At 37.9% G+C, this 6,166-nt stretch overlaps 1 non-coding gene across 1 annotated transcript; it reads right to left on the bottom strand.

Moving 5' to 3' along the window:
• Positions 1 to 3,660: 3,660 nt before the first annotated feature.
• Positions 3,661 to 3,768, bottom strand: LOC112731171 (small nucleolar RNA R71). The gene has a single exon (XR_003166961.1). It is a non-coding gene; the product is annotated as a small nucleolar RNA R71 (small nucleolar RNA).
• Positions 3,769 to 6,166: the final 2,398 nt, after the last annotated feature.

The following is a 6,166-nucleotide window of genomic DNA, read 5'->3' as shown; positions in this document are numbered from 1 at the left end:
AGTTTTTAAATAAAAATCACAATTCTGGACTTTACTATGAGTTTGTGTGTTTTTCTGTGATTTCAGGTATTTTCTGGCTGAAAGTGAGGGACCTAAGCAAAAATCTGATTCAGAGGCTGAAAAAGGACTGCAGATGCTGTTGTATTCTAACCTCCCTGCACTCAAAGTGGATTTTCTAGAGCTACAAAAGCCTAATTGCTGCGCTCTTAATTGCGTTAAAAAGTAGACATTCTGGGCTTTCCAGAAATATATAATAGTCCATACTTTGCTCGAGATTTGATGGCCCAAACAGGCGTTCCAAGTCAGCTCAAGAATTCTGGCGTTTAACTCCAAAACTGGCACAAAAGCTGGAGTTAAACGCCCAAACTGGCACAAAAGCTGGCGTTTAACTCCAAGAAAAGTCTCTACACATGAAAGCTTCAATGCTCAGTCCAAGCACACACCAAGTGGGCCCGGAAGAAGATTTCTGCATTAATTACTTATTTCTGTAACCCTAGGCTACTAGTTTTCTATAAATAGGACCTTTTGCTATTGTATCTTTTACTCATACTTGGATAGACCTTTTCACGTTTGGGGGCTGGCCTCACGGCCATGCCTGAACCTTGTTCTTATGTATTTTCAACGGTGGAGTTTCTACACACCATAGATTAAGGTGTGGAGCTCTGCTGTTCTTCAAGAATTAATACAAAGTACTATTGTTTTCTATTCAACTCAGGTCTATTTCTTCTCGAAGATATTCATTCGTTCTTCAACTTGATGGATGTGATGATCCGTGACACTCATCATCATTCTCACCTATGAACATGTGCCTGACAACCACCTCTGTTCTACTAGCAATGGCTTGAATGCGTATCTCTTGGGTTTCTAATCTAAGATTGGAACCTTCGTGGTATAGGCTAGAATTATTGGCAGCCATTCCTGAGATCCGGAACGTGTAAACGTTGTCTGTGGTATTCTGAGTAGGATCTGGGAAGGGATGACTGTGATGAGCTTTAAACTCGCGATTGTGGGGCGTGTGACAGACGCAAAAGGATCAATGGATCCTATTCCGACATGATCGAGAACCAACAGATGATTAGCCATGTGGTGACAGCGCATTTAGAATGTTTTCACTGAGAGGACGGGAAGTAGCCATTGACAACAGTGATGCCCAACATAAATCTTGCCATAGAAAGGAGTATGAATGATTGGAAGAAGGGAATAGGAAAGCAGAGGTTCAGGAGGAACAAAGCATCTTCATACGCTTATCTGAAATTCCAACTAAAGAATTACATAAGTATCTCTATATTTATTTTATGTTTTATTTATCTTTTAATTATCAATTCTCCATAACCATTTGAATCCGCCTGACTGAGATTTACAAGGTGACCAAAGCTTGCTTCAAGCCGATAGTCTCTGTGGGATCGACCCTTACTCACGTAAGGTTTATTACTTGGACGACCCAGTGCACTTGTTGGTTAGTTGTGCGGAATTGTGACAAAGTGTGATTCACGTTTAAGAGCTCCAAGTCCTTTGGCGCCATTGTTGATGATCACAATTTCGTGTTCCAAGTTTTTGGCGCCGTTGCCGGGGATTGTTCGAGTTTGGACAACTGACGGTTCATCTTGTTGCTTAGATTAGGTACTTTTTAGAATTTTTAAGAATGAATTCTAGAGTTTCAAGGTGATGTGCTTATCATCACAAAAGCTGATTGATTCTCATCAATTTAGTTGCTGAATGTAATGTCCTGCTGAAGCTTGGCCAAACATGTCTAATCTTTTTAGACTGAAGCTTTAGACTAACATTACATGATTCTTGGAATTCTTATTAAAGTTTTGATTCTCTTTATCTTCTTTTCCATATAAGTTTCGAAAATCACAAAAAAATTTATAAAACCATAAAAATCAAAAATATTTTATGTTTCTTGTTTAAGTCTAGTATCAATTTTTAAGTTTGGTGTCAATTGCATGACTTTCTTCTTCTTGCATTTTTTAAATTTATACATATTGTTCTTCATTGATCTTCAAGTTGTTCATGATGATTTCAGTGCTCTGATCTTTAAATTCTCTTGTTTTGTGTGTTTTGTTGTTTTTCTTATGCATTCTCAATTTGTTAAAGCCTCTAATACAGAATTTTTAAGTTTGGTGTCCTGCATGCATTGTTTATTTGATCTTAGTTGCAATTTTTATTGTTTCTCATCATTAAAAATTCAAAAATATTTTCAAAATTGTTTCTTTTCAAGTCAATAATACAGAGAATTGAAGATTCAGAACATTCAGCAGAGAAATCAAACAGAAAAAGCTGGGCGTTCAAAACGCCCAGTGAAGAAGGAAAACTGGCGTTTAAACGCCAGCCAGGGTACCTGGCTGGGCGTTTAACGCCCAAAAAGGTAGCATTTTGGGCGTTAAACGCTAGAATGGATGCCATTCTGGGCGTTTAACGCCAGAAGGACACAAGAGGGAAGATTTTGTTTTTAATTCAAATTTTTTTCAAATCTTCATAATTTTTCAAAATCAATTCTTTTTCAAATCACATCTTTTCAATCATATCTCTTCAAAATCAATTTCTTTCCATTTTTTTTATTTTCGAAAATCCTTGTTATAATTAATGATTTACTTCAAAATTTTCAAGTTGTTACTTGCCTATTAAGAAAGGATCAAACTTTAAATTTTAGAATCATATCTTTTAATTTCTTGTTAGTCAAGTAATCAACTTTAATTTTAAAAACTTTCTTTTTCTAAATTGATTTTCAATCATATCTTCTCAATCACATCTTTTTCAAAATTAATTTTCAATCATATCTTTTTAATTTCTAATTTCAAAATCTTTTTTTTTCAAAATCACTTAATTTCTTTCCCAATTTTAGTTTTCGAAATTCATCAATCAAATTTTCAAAATTTCTTTTAATTATTTCAAAATCTTTTACTTTAATTTTGAAAATTCTTCCCCTCTTCTCACATCCTTCTATTTAAAGCACTAACACTCTTCCTCAAGGTGCAATTCGAACTCCCTCCTTCTTTATATGTTCGAATTCTCTTCCATCTACCTCCTCCTTCTATTCTTTTTTTCCTCTGACACCTCAAGGAATCTCTATACTGTGAAATAGAGGATTCCCTACTTTCTTGTTCTCTTCTCTTTCATATGAGCAGGAACAAAGATAAAGGCATACTTGTTCAAGCTGATCCTGAACCTGAAAGGACCTTGAAGAGAAATCTAAGAGAAGCTAAAGAACATATCTCTTTAGAGGGCCTAACAGAGCTTTTCAAGGAAGAAGAAACCATGGCAGCCGAAAACAACAATGCTAACAATGCAAGGAAGGTGCTTGGTGACTTTACTGCACCTACTCCTGACTTCTATGGGAGAAGCATCTCAATCCCTACCATTGGAGCAAACAACTTTGAGCTTAACCCTCAATTAGTTTCTCTAATGCAACAGAATTGCAAGTTTCATGGACTTCCATTGGAAGATCCTCATCAGTTCTTAGCTGAATTCTTGCAAATCTGTGACACTGTCAAGACCAATGGGGTTGACCCTGAAGTCTACAGACTTATGCTTTTTCCTTTTGCTGTAAGAGACAGAGCTAGGACATGGTTGGACTCACAACCTAAAGAAAGCCTGAACTCTTGGGAAAAGCTAGTCAATGCCTTCTTGGAAAAGTTCTTTCCACCTCAAAAATTGAGCAAGCTTAGAGTGGAAGTCCAAACCTTCAGACAAAAGGAAGGTGAATCCCTCTATGAAGCTTGGGAAAGATACAAGCAATTGATCAGAAGATGTCCTTCTGACATGCTTTCTGAATGGAGCATCATAGGTATTTTCTATGATAGTCTGTCTGAACTATCCAAGATGTCATTGGATAGCTCTGCTGGAGGATCTCTTCATCTGAAGAAGACGCCTGCAGAAGCTCAGGAACTCATTGAAATGGTTGCAAATAACCAATTCATGTACACTTTTGAAAGGAATCCTGTGAATAATGGGACAAATCAGAAGAAATGAGTTCTTAAGATTGATACTCTGAATGCCATACTAGCTCAGAATAAAATATTGACCCAACAAGTCAATATGATTTCTCAGAGTCTGTCTGAAATGCAAGCAGCAACAGACAGTACTAAGGAAGCTTCCTCTGAAGAAGAAGCTTATGATCCTAAGAACTCAGCAATGGAAGAGGTGAATTACATGGGAGAACCCTATGGAAACACCTATAATCCTTCATGGAGAAATCATCCAAATATCTCATGGAAGGATCAACATAGACCTCAACAAGGTTTCACCAACAATAATGGTGGAAGAAACAGGTTTAGCAATAGCAAGCCTTTTCCATCATCTTCTCAGCAACAGACAGAGAACTCTAAGCAAAGCCACTCTAACTTAGCAACCATTATCTCTGATCTAATTAAAACCATTCAAAGTTTCATGACTGAAACAAGGTCCTCCATTAGAAATTTGGAGGCACAAGTGGGTCAGCTGAGTAAGAAAATTACTGAACTCCCTCCTAGTACTCTCCCAAGCAATACAGAAGAGAATCCAAAGAGAGAGTGCAAGGCCATAAACACGTCTCACATGGCCAAACCTGGAGAGGAGGAAGAAGCAGTGATCTCTGTAACGACCCAATTTTCAATATGTCTAGATCATACCGGAAACTAAGCGCTACCAATTTATCTTCCTAATTATTATCTATTATTTATTATATGAGCCTGATTCGTTGTTAAAAGCGTAGTTAATTTGCGTGGTACTTTTTTTTTTAAACGTTTGGATTAAAAACAGAATCATTTATAATCAATCCACAAATAGTAACAGATAAAACAGTTATAAGCAACCACACATAAATACATCACAAGTAGCTAGCAACATTTAGTTATCCAGCCTTTATTAGAGTATAGACCTTTAGTTAGAACACCCCTAGGTATAGCTAGATAATTACTATATACATATACATACATACAACATCCCAGGTCCTGACTTGTTCAAGAAGTCCCTAAGCTGGCACCCAGGCTAGCCTAGACTCTATATTCACCTAGTCCCTCTAAACTACTAAAGCGAGGGAAAGTATGTTCTAAGTCTTCACAACTCAAGTCAGGTGGAACGTCATCAAAATATAGAACATCATCTGCTACTCCTCTGCACAATCAGACTTTTCCACAGGACATCTCTCTGGTACCTCATAAAGTATCCACAAAATAGGAATCTCGTACACAGGATTTAGGTTAAAGTGCGCATACAAAGGGTGCAGACATTGGCTGGTCTCACAGTATTTACATATAAACAGAGAACAATACTCACCCTAGACTCAGAAGACTATCTAGAGCAGAATCCTCTTCTTGCGAATGGTCATCAGCGAACTATGGTGAGGTACTCTTACTTCCATCTGAAGGGGGAAGGGAGAGAGAAGGGGTAAGAACTGGGGAGTTCTTAGTAGGGTCAGGGTTATTAGTTACGTTCATTTATTTGGGGTCGATTAGTAGACGAGTAACATAATATAGCGAAGCAGTAAACAGAAGATAAAGATAGAAAGAGGAAGTAGAGACAACAAAAAGCAGAACACAAACAAAAGAATACAAGAAAATAAAACACAGAAGTAGCATACGAGCAGACAAACATAAAGAAGTAGATCACACACAGGAAGGAATGCAACAGAGAATGATGCGCAGACAAGAATGATGCATGTCTAGCCCTAGTGCAGGTAATGAGCTCATCTGTCGGTTACTAACCCGCTCCCGACGTTATCCAGCAACCTCTGTCTGGATAAGGCTTTCCTATTGGCTATACCCCTGTGTACAGGAAATAACCCCTCTGCCACCACAGGGTCCACTGCACGCAGGAAATAACACATCTGCCACTGCAGGGTTGTATGCCAACACACCTTCTGTATACAGGAAATAACCCCTCTGCCACTACAGAAATGGAACAGGTGGTCACGGTACTTCTGTAGCAGGAAATAACCCCTCTGCCTTACAGAAATAAAATATGGATCTGTACCGCAAGAAAGCGTTTCTCAGTGGTTGCACCATTATCTATCTGACTGCTACAATACAGTAGATGAACATATAGATATCTCTGAGGTTGCCTTAATGCAACAGATGACCTCTCAATAGGTCCTCTACTCTTTATCATATTACTCTCTTCGCTTTGTCTCTTTATTCTGCTCTGTTTGTTCCTTTCTCTGCGCTTCCTCACTTTATTCTGCTTTCTC

This window comes from Arachis hypogaea, chromosome 12 (assembly GCF_003086295.3).
Source record: "Arachis hypogaea cultivar Tifrunner chromosome 12, arahy.Tifrunner.gnm2.J5K5, whole genome shotgun sequence".
In the NCBI taxonomy this organism is placed as follows: Eukaryota; Viridiplantae; Streptophyta; class Magnoliopsida; order Fabales; family Fabaceae; genus Arachis; species Arachis hypogaea.
The sequence above is the reverse complement of the archived record's forward strand: the minus strand, read 5'-3'. Positions and strand labels throughout refer to the sequence as shown.